The sequence below is a fragment of the Salvia miltiorrhiza genome, chromosome 2 (assembly GCF_028751815.1).
Source record: "Salvia miltiorrhiza cultivar Shanhuang (shh) chromosome 2, IMPLAD_Smil_shh, whole genome shotgun sequence".
NCBI classification, from domain to species: Eukaryota; Viridiplantae; Streptophyta; class Magnoliopsida; order Lamiales; family Lamiaceae; genus Salvia; species Salvia miltiorrhiza.
Genome location: NC_080388.1, coordinates 33028898 through 33046053, shown reverse-complemented (window position 1 = coordinate 33046053; position 17156 = coordinate 33028898). Strand labels below are relative to the sequence as shown.

The following is a 17156-nucleotide window of genomic DNA, read 5'->3' as shown; positions in this document are numbered from 1 at the left end:
CTTGATTTTTTCCTGTGGATTTTTACTAAGCAATCTTTGATTCTTTTAGGGAGACCATTCATGAAAACTGCTAAAGCAAAAATTGATGTGGATAGTGGAATGGTTAGCCTTGAATTTGATGGAGATTTTATCACATTTAATATTTTTGAGGCTATGAAACATGTTGATGATCCTGAATCTGTGCTTATGATTTATGTTATTGACCCTTTGGTTGAGGAATTTGTTGAGAATTTTAGGGAAGATGAGCTTGAGCAGGTTATTTTCAGTTCCCTTACTAAGGAGGTCACCAAAACAGAGGAAAATAAAGCCATTAAAGAGATTATCATGCAACTGTACTCAACGGAGAAAATTCCAGTTCGGCACCTGTCAAGCAGGATGCCCATACCGACCAGTACAGAACTGATTTTGCCCTATGTTGTGAAGTCACCGAAGATGGACTTGAAGGTACTACCCCAACATCTGAAATATGTATTTTTGGGAGAGAATGCAACTGTACTCAACGGAGAAAATTCCAGTTCGGCACCTGTCAAGCAGGATGCCCATACCGACCAGTACAGAACTGATTTTGCCCTATGTTGTGAAGTCACCGAAGATGGACTTGAAGGTACTACCCCAACATCTGAAATATGTATTTTTGGGAGAGAATGACACGCTGCCAGTTATCATCAGCAATGAACTCAGTGCAGAACAAGAGGTAAGGTTGGTAAGTCTTCTTAAGATGCATAAATCTGCCATTGGATGGACTATAGCCGATATCAAAGGTATTAGTCCCTCTACTTACATGCATAGAATCTTACTTGAGCTTAATAGTAAGCCGTCTAGGGATCCTCAAAGAAAATTGAACCATGTCATGAAAGAAGTTATGCTTAAAGAAATTCTTAAATTGCTTGATTTAGGGATTATTTATCCAATTTCTGATAGTGCATGGGTCAATCATGTTCATGTGGTTTCTAAGAAGTTTGGTTTTCAATTGATCAAGAATGAGAATAATGTGCTTCAATTCTGTCCAGCCAAGGACATCAAATAAAGGCGCTTATCGAGAGGCAACCCGAGTTGTTCTTTCCTTTATTTTTTTTTATTTTTTTTTTCTTTTTTTAAAAAAAATTAATAATTAATATATATATATATATATATATATATATAAAATTGGCTGATTTTGGGTGTATTTTGGTCATTTTCGCAGGTTTAGGGACTATTCTGAAAGATAAGTGAAGTTGGGGGCCGCATCTGAAAAGTTGGGGGCCAAGATGCAAATTTCTGAAACTAGGGTTTTCGACTAAAGTCAAAATTCCCTTAAGTTGGTTTCCTCCCAATACACTCCCTCCAAGCCGTCGCTGCCCCCTATTCCCGCTGCTCCAGCCGACCACCCCTCTTTTGGCCATTGCAGCGTCGTCGTGCCTCCTTTTTCGACCAACGCCCCGCTCTAGTTCCCTATCCCACCACCAAAGCACCGGCCCAGTTCCGCATCGACTCGCAGAGGTGTTTGCCTCACCGAGCGCCGCCTTCTTCGGTCAGTTTTTCGCCGCGCACTTCCAGCCACCTTTTCCACCGAGGCCCACTCCAGAATCGCCACATCCTCGCCATTTTTTTTCTACTGTCAGTCGACCACTATGGCCCCTAAGAAGAAGAGGCGGCCACCATCCCGCAAGCCCAGCCCGCCATCTCCCTTTCCCGTCAAGCACACCAAGGACGCACCATCTTCCGGCGCGAGCCCTCCACTTCTAGCCACCGGAACCCTTGTCACAGCCACCGCCACAAAGCCCATCCGGAATCCACAGCAGCCACCACCTCCGGTTTCGTAGTACCAGTTTAGGGAAGTTTCTTTCTTTTTGCTTTTAGTTTTTGAAGTTTCTGTCTTTTAGTTGTCTGCTTGCGTTTCCTTTTGGTCTGTTATACTCTCACACAATGAGGACATTGTGTTGTCCAAGTGTGGGGGTGTCTTTGTTATGTTTGTCCTCGTTTTGTTGCTCTTTTGGTTTTCGAGTCAGTTTCGAGTCCTTTGACAATTTTATGATGGATGAAGTGAAGAGTTAAGATTAGGATATTGGATTTGGTATGATAGGCTGTTGTTCTTGTGATAATATTGTGCATATGTTCGTAGGTGTTCTTGTATGAGAAAAACGTGCAAAATACTTGAAGCTTACTAAATTGTGAGGATTGAGCCTTAATGAGCACACATGATTAGCTCTTATTGTTTCATTGATGAGTGTTAATTCGAACTTTAATGCTGAATTTCTGGTTTGCCCTGTTGCCATAGTCAAAACTGAGTTTGAGAACTTAATGCATGAAAATGATAAGACATTTAGGAATAACCATTGTTTGGCCTGAACATATTATCTGAACCTTCACTATTCCCTTAGTGAGCCCGTTTGTGCCTCAATTCCTCCTTTCTTGATTGTTAAAACTCACATATATTGAGCCTTAGCCTATTTTAGCTTGCTTTAGTCCCTTGAAAACATGTGAATGTACTAGGTTATGACGAGATGAGATATGAGTGCTTCAACCATTTAGAGATGAGATTGCTTTATGGAAAAATTAGAAAAAAAAAATAAGAAGTGCAAAAGTGCAAAGGAAATAAAGGGCTTATTGTGTATACATTCATTCATTTTGTGCCCTATGTGTTTTATGTTAGAGTTGAACATATTTCTTTTGAGGATTGTAGATATCTCGAGGAGCTACTCCAGAGTTTTATTTTTGGAAAGTCTGGTATATTTGCATGTTTTCGGTCACATATTGAGCCTCTTTGATCCTTTTTCTTGTTTATCTCACCTATACGTACCCTAGCCCCATTACAACCAAATCGCAAGACCTTTTGATTTGTGCATTGGTTCCATATTTTGATGGAGATAGTGACATAAGGGCAAGCTGTGTTTGAAGGTATAAAATTGTGAATTGTGAGAATAAATTCTGTCCATATTTGTCTTTTGAGAGAAATTGAGTGAACTTGGTAAGGCAGGATTGAATTTGCATAATTTTGACCTGAATGAAGAACATGGCATAATTTTTTGAGCAAGAGCATGGTTAGTGGTTTGTGGATGATTGTATCTTGATCAAGACTTTGAATATTATCTATCATATTGTTGCCAAAGCTTTGTTCTCGCTGTTTTGAGTCTTGTTTTGTTCATTCCCTGACGTTTTGTTCTTTTTGGTGCTCGAGGGCGAGCTTTGTTTAAGTGTGGGGGGATTTGATTAGGCGTATTTATACGCATATATTTTGGGGATTTTGGTATGATTTATGTGCTTAATACGTGTTAAATATCATCTTTTTTATATGAATTATGGTCTTATATGAATTTTGATGGTGTTTGATAGGTTTTGAAGAAATACTTGATGAAGTGTTTTGAAGTCTCAAGTTGTGAAGGAAGAAACTATTGCAAGCTGAACAGAATTCACATGGAATGGCCGAGCTGAATTGTCGAGAAAGAGAGTGGCAGCTGATTTTTGAATTAGTGGGCTAAGCTTCCATTAGTTCCCAATTTAGGCCTTTGCGCCACTTTTACCTATTAGTATTAGATTAGGTTAGGTTAGTTTTTAGTGGGCCTGCCCCACTTTAGTTATTAGATTAGTTTAGGTTAGTTTTTATTTTCCTTAGCTATATATATATATATATATATATATATATATATATATATATATTAGTGAATATTCACGCCACATTAAAAAAAAAGAACTCAATTCACGCCACTTGAAGAAGCACAGCAGCTATTTTGGACGCAATTTTGGAGTCAATTCAAGTTTTATTTTTCTTCATTCTTTCGTAATTTATTTATTTATTTCCTTGGTTATTTAATTATGAGTTATAGCTAAATTCGTTTATTCCGGCAACGATTAGGGAAGCACTAGCACGATTATTCTGTGAGATCTAATTGTTCTTATTAGGGCTGGTAAATCGGTGTCGGTTTTCCGATTAAAACCATAACCGAACCGAAAAAACCGGTTATCGGTTAACCGATAATCGGTTTTTCCTGGTTTGGTTCGGTTATCGATTAGTGTATATCCAATAAACCGGTTAATAGGTTTAACCGGTCGGTTGACCGGTTAAATCGATTAACCGGTTTAATTTTATTAAATTAATTAATTTTTATTTTATTAAATAATATATTAGAATTAGAATTAGAATTTAGAACCTATCGTTCAGATTCTAATTCAGACAGCAACGTGTTGTGTGCAAGCCTTCGCCTCTTTCCATCGGCGCTTTGCCTCCTTCCCACATCGTCGCCATCGGCGCCTCTTCCCACCGGCCACCGGCGCCACTTACCCCTCGATCTACCGCGCTTCTATGGGACTTTGTCTCAGCTCCCCCTCGATCTACCGAGCCTTCGCGTCTCTGCCGCCACTAGTCTTCCCGGTTCCTGCCGCCTCACCGATCGTCACCATCACCACCAGCCCCCGCCTCTGCCTCACCGGTCGTCCCCATTGCAGCTACCCTTCCCCTTCGGTAAGTAAGCCCTCAATTTTTAGGGCTCGAAGTTTTCATGTAGAATTGAGAATTAAGCCCTCAATTTTTCACGTTTAGATATGTAGAATTGAGAATTAAGCCCTCAATTCTGTCACCAAAGTTTCATGTACTGATGTGGATTTGTAACTCAAATTTGTGGTCACCAAAACTGAAACATCGCCTATCTGCTTCAATTCTATCATAGTCTATCTGCTTCAATTTATGTTCAATCGGCTCTACAGTCCAATTAATCGATTAATTCGGTTAACCGATTAACCGGTCCGGTTAATCGGATCGGTTAGTCGGTTAACCGAACTAAAAATCGGTTCGGTTTTTTGTTATCAAATTCGTTGTTAATCGGTTCCGGTTAACCGGTAAACCGGTTCGGTTATAACTAAACCGGACCGATTACCAGCCCTAGTTCTTATACTTTATTTTATGCTTTCATCTGCAATTCTCCATGTTTAATGATATTAATTATTTTAATCCATTAGATAGTTGCAAATATTTATTGGGTTAGAATTAATTATATAGCCAATTATACCGGTCATACGTAATCGTGGTTTAGGTTTGATTAATGATAAATTGACACATCAGGGTCAAGGGAAAAAGCAGTCTTAATTCGATAATCCTGCGTCAGAATTTATTGGTTTTGAATCGGGTTTCTCTAGATATTAATGTTGTCGGCTCATTAAACCTATAGATGGTCTTTTACGGTTGTTAGTCGATTAGGGTAGTAATTAGTGAAGCGTCTTCCTGGTTACCGAAAAATTAAGGAGAAATAAGATCACGTCAAAAGCGTCTTCGGTGGTTATAACTGGTTTGTTTGCATGATTTAAAGTAATTTTTGCATCAATGATCGGAAAATTAAGCTAGGGTGGACTTAATTGATTGCTGGAATTCTTTTATTAATTGTTGAGTTTTGATTCATCTTTTCATCATTATCAAAATTGGTTATTTGAATTTTATTTATTTAATTTTAAGTTTAGTATTTTTTCTATATTTAAATCTCAATTTCTGTGGTTAATTGCAGGCTTTAATTAGAGAAATTCTCACCAGTCCCTTGGGAGACGATTTTGCTTACCGTAGTCTGCGCAGTGTGGGCATACCGGCTAACTGCCGAATATTTTTGGTGTAAAACGACGCATCAAGAAGCAAAACAGTGGAAGCTATAAAGGCTATCCAACGTCCCAGTCCGCCTCTGCCACCACTCACTGTTGATCCAACTCAACCACTACTGAAGCAAGGAGATCCCGGTAGCTTCATTTTTTGTATTGGTCTGGGTGGACTTGAGGAGGTCTTAGGTATGCTTGATTTGGGTGCGGTAGTCAACTTGATGCCACTCGACATTTTTGAGAAGCTGGGCAGGAAGGAAGACGAGCTGAAGTGCACTGATATGAGAATGGAGCTAGCTAACGGTTCTATCAGCAGTCCACAAGGACTTGTGGAGGATGTCGAAGTCACGGTGAGAGGAATTAGAGTGCTAGTGGATTTTGTGGTGCTTGATGCAGGTAAAGGAATTAGAGGAGAGAATGGTCATCTCGTTCTGCTTGGCCGGCCTTTTATGGCTACCACCCACACTCGCATTGACGTGGGATCGGGAACTTTAAGTATGGCAGGGTCAGGTAGATCGGTAACATTCTCAGTTTTTTATAAGAAAATCCACTACTCTTAATCCTTCATTGGTAAATTGCTCTTACGTTAAGAGAATTGACGTTGCGGATGAGGATCATATTGTGCAGGAATTTCTTGACAACTTGCAGAAGAAAGATGATATTATGCAGGGGGAGGACGACATTGTGCAGGAGTTTCTTGCTAACTCACAAGATGAGGTGGCCATTGAAGAAGAGTCGTTGGACAAGCTGCCATACGAATATGATATAGTGCAAGAATTCCTAGCTAACCTGTAAGAGGAGGCAGTCATTGAAGAAGAATTTCTGGACATGCTGCAACGCAAGGATGATGTAGTGCAAGGGTTGCAGTGTGTACTGCCTTTAGAGGAAAAGAAAAATGGGAGTTTTCAATCTGGCTCCCGAAGAAGAGTTGTAAGGTAATCATTAGATACGATGAGCGTTGTATGCTCATTAGGAGGACCCACAGCTGTAATTAAAGATGATGTATTTACACAGGCACTTAAGCAGCTGACGCTTCAATCGGACTTCGGTTAAGGGGCCTCTTAGTCGGGCTGGCGACTTAAAAACTAGCGCTGCATGGGAGGCAACCCATGTTTTCTTGCTTTTTCTTATTTTTGTTTTTCTTTGGGTTTATGTTTTTGTTGCTTCTGTTGTTTGGTGCAGGTTGGTGCGTTGGGGATTGTTTGTTTTATGGATGAGATATAGGCAGACATCGTGGGATGCTACGAGCTCACCACTTGGATCGGTATTCAGGGTTAGTTTTCTCTTTCACCCCTCTTTTTGTGAGCACTGAGGACAGTGCTAGATTTTAAGTGTGGGGGTATTTGTTGGTATTTGTGGATCCTGTGGGTGCCTTTTTTGTGTTTTTTTTTTGGCTTTCTTGTGTGGGGAAAATAGTCCCCTTGCTCTGATTATTTAATTGTGTTAGAGTACACCCTTGATTTTGACGAAGGTTCGCTAGTGATTCTGGTTTTGTGTTGGTTTTAGTTGTTGTTCTCATTCACCTTGATAGATATATTCCTGCGTAGTGTTATGGGTTTAACGTTTTGGATGCAACACCCTGATGAGCAACTCTTGATGTGATTTGTCCGGTAGATGCTAGGGGGAGTGTTTTCATTGTAATTGCCTAATATCTTATCTCTTGTTGAAATGTTGTTAAATTTGGTTTGTTATTGAGTTCTTGATAGCTTTGGGTCTCTGCTCCTCTGATGTTTAATTATGAGTATGGGAAACCGCGCGAGAACACTTTAGATTACCTCCAAAAGTTGTAATCTCATGAAATACGGCTTACCTGTCAAGAACAAAAACAATGAGGCTAATAAAAAAAATGAGATTTGATTGTAAAGGCGATTACATTAGGAAATTCACTCCTAGCGGAGAACTGGGTCTGATCGGATTGAGTTGTATTATCCTATTGTTGCATATTAAAGCTTTAACCTTGGACACTTCGTGGGAATGTGGAAATCTTTAGGGACTTGGATTGGTTTGAGATTTGTTGGTGAGTGGGATCACTAGTGGTTTTCGTTTGATGATGTGGGTGTTGCTTGAGGACAAGCAAATGATTAAGTGTGGGGGCGTTGTTTACCTCATTTTTTAGCGTCATTTGTGGATGTTTTGATGCACTTTCGAGCATGCTCTGTGCTTTTTAATATCATTTTATACTTGCTCGATTGTTTTTCGGGCACTTATGTTATCCTTGCGGGTTATCAGGTTCTCGGGCATTTCGGGAAGTGAGGGAGGCATTTTTGAAGACTTTTGGAGCCGGCCACCGCCGCCTCACGCCGCCCGCCTGCTTTCAATTTGTAACATCCTGCGAATGGGGTAGGCGGCGGCGCCGTGGGGCGGCCGCCGCCACCCACGTAAATTCGGCAGTTACGGATTTTGGGTATAAAACTCATTTTTAGGGTTTTCTTCATCATTCTCGACCCAGCCAGTCCCCAACTACGTTTTTACTGTATTTTCTTAGAGTTTTGGTAGAGAGAAACACATTAGAAACTCTCGGATTACGCTAGATCGTCATTTCCTTTAATCAATTGTAAGTTCTATCTATTGATTTACAGAATTCTACAAGCTTTCTTGGTTGTTCTTTTCCTTGATAATTGAACACGTTTTGATAATGATATTTAGTATTGATTTATGCTTTGTTAATTTTATCGCCTAGTTAGTATAGTTAGATCGTTGGTTGATTTGTTAGTGTAATTCTCCGTTGAATTTGTGTTGCTTTTCGTTTACATGTTCTTTAGGATTAATGATGGCTAAAGCTTTCCATAGGTTTGGATGCTTGTTAATTTCCCTTGCCTAGATAATCGTTGCCTATGATTGTTGATTTAATTATTGTTTTCTAGATTGCTAGTTTAGAACCCTAGTTTTTTTATGCCTTCTTATTGCGTTCTTTATCTACTTCCTATCGATTACCTAGTTAACTTTATATGCTTTATTTTAATTACGCATTAGTTAATTGGAGAGTGAGTGTCAGACCCAAACTTCTGATTAGAGTGTGTAGGTTTATTTCCTGTTTTCTATGCGTAGCATGATCATAGCTCTGTTTAGCTTACTACACTAGGACGACCTCGTACGATTGCGAGTCAATCCCTTAGGTGTTTTGGGTTGAGTCAGCAGCGGTCCGCTACCCTCAAACCGCGACGGATCAAACTTCTTCGGCTCTGGGAAATACTTGGGGTTCATGTGGGACGAATGGATCATCCACAATGCTTGCAGATTTATCATTTCCGAGCTGTTAACGAAAAAAAAAAGATAAAACAGCTAGTGCGTGTAGATTGATGTACCTTCCACCCTTTAGGAATGGTGGAACCTGCAAAGGTGAATTCAGTTGTGGTCTCCCTGAGTGCTCCTATCCCAGGGGTTGCGACCCTCAAAGATTCACGCGCAACGTTCCACAAATACTTCATCTTTCCAATATTCTCCCATGTCAACAGCTCATCGGGGCCTTTGGATTTCACAATCCTATAAGAAACATATGAATAAGAACATAAATGTCATCATGGATTCTTAATTTGGAGTCATAACTGTTGAAAATTCTTGACATCATCTAATGATACACAACGAAAATATAATCAAGGATAAGATCTAAATTTACAATTGCACCATGTGTAGAGATAAATGTTTTATGCCTAATTGTTCATATTTTGAGGAATTATCGATGATAATTTGAACTCATATTTTGTTGGTTTTGGTGATTTTGATGAGGAGTGCATTACTTTTTGCAGAAGAGTGTTGAAATGGAGGAAATTGCTATACTTAGGAAAATGTGAGCAATAAAGGATAAAAAGGGCATGAGCACCACATGTTTGCCCCAGCGAACGAGCACCTCTCGCGCCCCAGCGCCCGCCTGTTTGCCCAAACGGGCAAGCACCACATCCCGCGCCCGAGCTCCCTTCCCAGCGGCCGAGTTTCATGCCCAGCGGCCGAGTAGGGAACCCAGCGCTCGAGCCCTTCCTCCCAACGGGCGAGTGCTACTCCCAGCGCCCGCCTGCTTGCCCAAACGGGCGAGCACCTTCAAAATCCAGCGCCCGAGGCCTAATTTCGAGCGGTCGAGGGCCTCCTCAAGGCCAGCGCCTAAGGCTTAAAGTCAGCGGCCGATGGCCTTCAAAACTCCACGCCCGCTCACTTTATCCAGCGTCCGAGGGCCTCTCTGGCTCAGCGGTCGAGCCTTCTCGCCCAGCGATCGTTGGGTATTTTTCTTAGTGGTCGAGGCCATTTTCCAGTGGGCGAGTACCATCCAAGACCGCGCCCGAGCCACAAGTCCAGCGGCTGAGCTCTCTCTCACGCCCCTTTAATCGCGTGTTCTATTTTAAAAGCTGAGAAAAAGAAGCGTGTTTTATTATTGGGAGTACTATATAAGGGCTGAACTTCTCATTTGCTAGGGTACACTTTTCCAAAGGCAGTTCTAGCCATCGTTCCAGACGTCAGATTCTTAGTTAGGGTTTATTCATTTTCTTATTTCATTCTTACGCCTAGAATAATTAGTAGTCAGAGATTCTTTTCCAGTGATCATTAATTACTGTAAGTTTCTATTTATTGTCTAGATAAACTCTGGATTTATGATTTCAATACAGTAGTTACTTCTTTCCGGGTGCTCTTTAGATTTATTCTTATTAATAATTTCGTTCGCTGTCTAGATAATTGTTATTTTTGTTGCGCGATTATTTTAATGAATTACTGCTTTTCCTCAAGAACCCTAGCGTAGATTTACATGCTATTTCTTTCCTGCTTATTTATTTTAAATCCTTGCCTAGATAATTTTACATGTTTTATTTCAATTACGCGCTAGATAAGAGAGAGAGAGAGTCAGAAATAAAATCTTGATTAGAGTGTATAGGTTTATTTTATGTTATTTGTGTGCAACACGAGAGAACGCCCTGTTTAGCCTTCTTTGAGAGACGACTTTGGTTAGCTTATTCCACTGCAATTGACCTCGTACGATTGCGAGTCAATTCATATGTGTTTTGAGTTGAGTCAATAAATAAAACACACAATAGTTAGAAGAACTTATTTGTTGTGTAGTAAACGAGCATAGCAATTCCTGCAGTTGAATCCACTACTAACGTATCCATGTGTATGCAAATTCGATGCAGGAACAATTCCCAGTGCATGATTCAATCTTCGAAAGCTAGGAAATCTCCGATTATTTCTATAGTGCTCTATGTATTTTCTCTCTTATGCTTCCGTTTCTTCACGTGTCTGACAAAATAAATATATTCCTACATGTATAGGAATATACACGCCTATATCCTAGGTTAATAGGCCGAGCTTTTCTTGTCTCCAATTAATTAATCCAATAATCTAACTATTTACTAATTAATTAAAACTTATTAAAATATATTAAATATATTTTAATCTAGTCCATAAATATCGTTTCAACAACTACAATTTTTTCCAACATTTGAAAATTTTAAAATATAAATGTGAGTTGGGAGCATTTTTCCAAAAAGTGCTAGAGGGACGGAAAATATACTTATCACACTTTTTGCTCTAATTTCAAACTTGAGCCCTTGGCAACTGCACCTTTCCCTTATGTCCCATATCGGATGGGATCCTCTATCCTAAACTCTATGTCTCATCATTTGTTCCCACAATAAATTTAATATTTTAACAATATTTATTATTAAATAAATTTTATTATTATACTATGAATCCTAAATAATCCCTATTATGAAAAAGATTCCATAATTTTTAAATATGATTAACTTAAATAAATCTCATGTCCCATTAATCTTGACATATATTTTTTTTTCCGATTGTTCCTCCAATCTTGCCATGCTTCCATTTTATTTCTATTTAAAAAGAGGATAATGATACTTTACTATTTTTCCGCGATGATAGAATACCCGACCTAATAGTTGGAGAAGAAACGTCTTATAACAGAGTTGCGCTTCATTTACACTAAATTAAATATGAGTCTCTACATCCTTTACATCTTACTCTCCTAATGGTTGGAGGAGAAACATTTTAATTATTAATTGAATAATTGAAAAACGAAAAATAAAAAACTCCCAGCTTAATAAATAGATGAGGATCCGAAGCGGCAATAGATTAGAGACGATCCGATTCTTACCTCAAAAAACTTGTTGATAAATGTGTGGAAATTGAGCAAGATAGCGTCTGATAGGCAGCCAGCAGCAAACCAAGAAAGAAATTAGCAATCTTCCTATCACTCATATGTTTGCCATCAGTTAAAAGCACAGCAGTCATCTCACTAGTCATCTCAGGTAGAGAGGAAGAAGTAGAAGAGGAAGAGCAAGAATATAAAGAATCAAGGTTGCCATGCTTGTTTTCTCACTTACTACACCTGGTGAATGAATGTATGTGATGATAGTTATATATGTATAGTAGCAGTGAAGTAAAAATAGAAAATAACTGAATAATTTAATGCTGAGAATGAAACAAATTAGTATTTATTTACGGTTCGATACAATTTAAGGACACGATAAAAGTTTTATGTGCTCAATATATAACAAAACTCAAATAAACATTAATTAAGGGAATCAATGCATCAAAATTTCTATATATTTTCATATATATAAAAAAAAAGTCTACCGTATAAAAACTTAAAAAATTAATCAATTTTTATGAAAAATAGATAAATATATATATATATATATATATATATATATATATATATATATATATATATATATATTCCGATCATAAGAATTGAATTCCTCAGCTCGAAGATAAAAGTAAAGCTATTGATATGATCCCGTCAACTATGATCCCGTCAACTTAAAAATATCTACAACGCCTGCTCTTCACTCCGAGTAGATTGTACGATCCTTAATTTTGTTTGGCGCAGCCTATGACATACTAATATCTAGTGGCTTATCTATATCTATATAACTAGTGTGTAACCCGTCGTATTTCGACGGATATCATTTGGTGTTATAATTTCTATAAAAAAAAATATAAAAAATTTCTTAATATATTTATAAATTATGGAGATTATTCACTAAAAAACTGTTAATATGATATAAGTCTACATTACACATCAAATTAAAATGAAAAAATTAAATTAAAGAGGACTTTCATCCTTAACATGACTTAGCGAAACATATATTCGAAAAAATTATTTGTCACCTACTACTATTTGTCACCCATACCCGTGACCCGCGGATACCTACCACCCGCTACCAACTACCCGTCGGATACCCGCCGAGGCTTAAGAGGTAGGGGCGCTGCTCCTTCTCGGCATCGTCATCCTGCAATCAACCACCCAACAAATGCAATAAACCACCCAACAGATAAATCACCACGAAACTGTAGCAAATTTTAGAGAAAATTTAAACTTCTTGTAAACTACTATTTGCCACTCATACACGCGACCTGCGGATACTCACCACCCGCTACCCGTTGGATTCCCGACACCCACTACCCGTCGAATATCCGTCACCCACTACCCGTCGAATACTCCGTAGTTGTCCCAAATTTTATTTATTATCCGAACCTATTAAATGTTGCAATAATTATTAAATATTACAATAATTATTTATTCATCTCAATAAAACTTGAACATTACAAAATAATTATTAACACTAATACGGATCATTGCATGTAAATACACCAACTTTTTGCAATAAAAACAAATTTGACTTCATGTTTTACCAATAATTTTTGGATCTTTAATATTAGTTTTGAATATATTGATACATATAGTCGTGTGTTTGGCTTGTTCAAAACTTGGAGCTAATGTGTTTCTTATAATAATATTATTGCAATCATCTAATTAAGTTAAATTATGAATTTTGTGAATTAATTGATTAACATAGTGAATCTAAAAATCTAATCAATACAATTAATGATTACATATTAGGCGTTAATATAAAAAGGATATGAGGGACTAAGACATAATTAATGATTATTGAATTTAAATAAAGGAAAAAGATATCGTGATTAAGATTGAATTTAAATCTGATGTACAGATGAGATTAGGAGATAATTAAGGATTATTGGATTTAAATAGGAAAAGAAGATACGAATTAAGACTAAATTAAAATCTTTCTGCAAAAATAAAAGATTAAAAACCAATAAAACCACGTAGGATATAAATTATTAAAGCTTTCATTACACTTTCAACTCACAAACAATGCATCCTCAAAATAAACATCCGATGCTCATGGTGAGGAACGATGCATGGGCTATCAAACAGAATAGGACTCCGACATCACATTTGGGAAAACCATCTTATTTTGGATATGGCTATTCTAGCACCATCTGGTGAACTTACTAAATGCATATTTTTGTCAATTTGCATAATCATCTCACCACATCCCTCAAAAGTTGCGCAAAGGAGTTCAAAACATAAAAGATAGTGAGCATAATAGAAATAAATAAATATGTGTATAAATAGCAAATAAAATATATGATGGCATCCGTGCAGCAAAGATGAAGTCCATACCATTAGTTGACTAATAGCAGCAATTTTACCTGTGATACAACATGAAAGTAACCACTTAGGCAACAACTATGACGCAATTTTTCTTTTTTGAGCAAACTGTGAGGTAAATTTACAGCTAGGGGGTGAGCAGAAACCGAACCGACAGTCAAAACCGAACCGAACCGAACCGTGTTGGTGCGGTTCGGTTCCAATTCTACTGGTTGTCGGTTCGGTTCGGTTTCAAAAATTAAAAACCGAAAAATTTCGGTTCGGTGTCGGTTCTGAGTTTTTGGTTCGGTTTTAAATCGAACCGAACCGACGAATATTAATATTTTATTAAATATTTATATTTTATAATATATATTTAATTTTCTAATATTAACCTAAAGAAACCCTAAGTGAATTTGAAAATCTGACTCCCATTCTACTCTAGCGAGCAGCGCCGCTCCTCTCTCCAATCTCCAATTTCCAAGTTTCGCTTCCAGCCCGTCGTCCGCCCGTCTGCTCGTCGCCGACTCCAGCCCAGACCAGCCGTCCGCGTCGCCAACTCCAGCCCAGACCGCCGTCCGCGTCGCCAACTCCAGTCCAGACCTTCCGAGTTCCGCCGTTCCGCGACTCGCCTGCCTCTGCCAGTCCGAGTCACCGCGGCTCGGCTTCCAATTTCCAGCGGCAACAACGACGTCCCTCTTCTGGCGGCAGCCCAGTCGACTGCCCAGAGTCCCTCTTCCAGTCGACACAGCGGCATCATAAGCAACTTTTGCTGCTCTTTTTCACCAAACTTTCTGATTAGATCTCGCTCTCATGTACGCATATGTATTGACTGTATGTGTGCATATGTTTCTCGTGTTTGGTTTTATTATAACAAAATGACTACTAATTGGTTGTCTGAGTGATCTACGTGATCATTGATGCGAAAACGAAGTAGTATTTGCTGGTGATGAATTGGGCTTCCATAGCTAGAGATAATTGCATATGTTGTTCATGGTTTCTCTTCTTCAAGTTTTGTCAAATAACATTGAATTGTCGAGATAATTTGTAATATCAATCCTGTCTCAGATCGAGAAATGTTAATCCTATCTACTCCCTATAACATTCCGATTTGTGGTCTAAAACATTATTTATGTACTTTATTGGGTGTTGGGGTATAAGTACGCACAATTCCGATTTGTGGTCTAAAACATTCAGATCGAGAAATGTTGGGTTTGGTAAACCGAACCGAAACCGACGGTTTTGCCGGTTCGGTTTTGGTTCGGTTTGGAACATACAATTGGTGTAGTTCGGTGCCGATTTTAGGCATCGGTTCGGTTTTCGGTTTTGAGTTTTTGGTTCGGTTTTGCACCAAACCGAACCGATGCTCACCCCTATTTACAGCTAACTTTCCATGCAGTAGACTTAGCTGTAAATTTAATAATCAATACGAATATGGTGAAACCGTGAAAGAAAACTTCAATCAACAAAATGATGATTAAAAACAACTATATTAGAAATATTAAGCTCGACCGACAAACTTAGGAAGCTACATAAATCATTTGACAGATTCTCAAATACAGCAAATGAAGCATATCACTAAAAAACACAACTAAAATCACTACATAGACAACATCTAAATTGTCTGGTGGAGCCTAAAATCTTAAATCTTTGTGATTGAATTTGACAGAAAATTCCACCGCATAAACAATGAACTATAATCAGAGGCATGACGCAATTCATTCATTCAATCCTCAAACTTATACTCACAATGGAAGATACTCTGAATTGACTAAATTATCAAAATTCACTATAATAAAACCCAAAAACCACATTGATATTACCACGTTCTGAAGAGCCTCTACTCTACTCTGCATGTAACTGTCTTGTAGTGGAGCCGGTTGTTGTTGCTGTTGATTTTGTTGTTGCTGTAGTAAGGTCTGAGATTCTCTGTCCACCTGATTCATGTGAAATGAGTTCATGAGGGAGTTTTTCTAGCAAATGAATCTCTTTATATCTTGGCAAATTCACATGAATCTAATCTGATCAGCAAGTATCATCAAAACACTACACTGAGCACTACAGTAAATGGTTTTTGTTAAGCTATCACAGTTCTCAACAAACTATTTCTTAATATAAAAAAAAAAAAGCAGAAACTAAATGGGAGAATCAAAACACCATGTGCATTGGAATGGGTCGAGACATTTTTTATTCGCAAAGATTAAAAACATCATGTTGGCAGCAGATTCATATATCAAACCACGTAGAAAAATTAAAAGTACAACAAAAGTGACCGAGTATCTGTTTTGTTCCTCTTCAATCCAACACCCATCGAAAATCAGACCATCTTCAATCGAAAATTAGCCCCATATTTAAATTGAAATCACCTACAAACATAAATTAAACTTCAATCGAAAATCAGCCCCATTAACACCCATCTTTCGAAAATCCAACAATTAAACTCAGCCCCCATTAGTTACCCACTGCCAAATTGAATTAAATCCAACAATTAGAATCCTACTTGGCGCGCCAGCGATATAGAATTAAGTTAGAAGCTCTAGAATTGCAGGGATTTCAAATACTGAATAATTAGACATGTCACATGGGACCTTGAATTAAAGAGAGCGCAAGGATCACTAATCGTATTATATATTGATATATAAAAGAGGAGTTTTTTTCCTTCAATTTTTCTCTCTCCTCTTCCATCAATTTTTTTACAATTTTTTTAAACGTCATCAAATTTGATTCATAAAAAACAAAATACTTATTCAATATATATCTTAAATTTAAGTTCGTGACAATATTTTTAAATAATATAAAAATCTTCAAAAATGAATTTATAATAAATAAATCATGAAGAAAATTAAAATTTAAAATATTTTATTTTCTCTCTTTTCATTAAAATTTTATAATTTTATATTCGTGTATGAAAATATTTATTTATTTATTATGACGTGTACGTATAATTTTTATTATCAAATAATTTAAATTTTATAATAACTATTATTAAAATGCGATTTTATTAAAAAAGGAAAAGAAAAAATCAGAGAAACCCTTGAAAGCACAGGAGAAGCAGACTAAGGGCCGAGCCTCGTTAAAACCTTTCTACGGAAAACCCATAGGGAAAAACCGTAGAAAGGAAAAAAGAGTACCCGTCTAAAAAAAACAAAACCACGATCATAGCTAAAAAGGTAAAACATCGGCCGGTTATACTCCGTCGCCGAGA

The 17156-nt window shown here is 37.8% G+C and overlaps 1 long non-coding RNA gene across 2 annotated transcripts; it reads left to right on the top strand.

The window, feature by feature from the left end:
* Positions 1–4147: 4147 nt before the first annotated feature.
* LOC131012068 (uncharacterized) lies at positions 4148–8163 on the top strand. Of its 2 annotated transcripts, none has more exons than XR_009097179.1 (4): positions 4148–4438; positions 5472–6488; positions 6736–6826; positions 7783–8163. It is a non-coding gene; the product is annotated as an uncharacterized LOC131012068 (long non-coding RNA). The 2 variants fall into 2 exon arrangements; XR_009097180.1 differs by having other exon boundaries at positions 6568–6826.
* The last annotated feature ends 8993 nt before the right edge of the window (positions 8164–17156 follow it).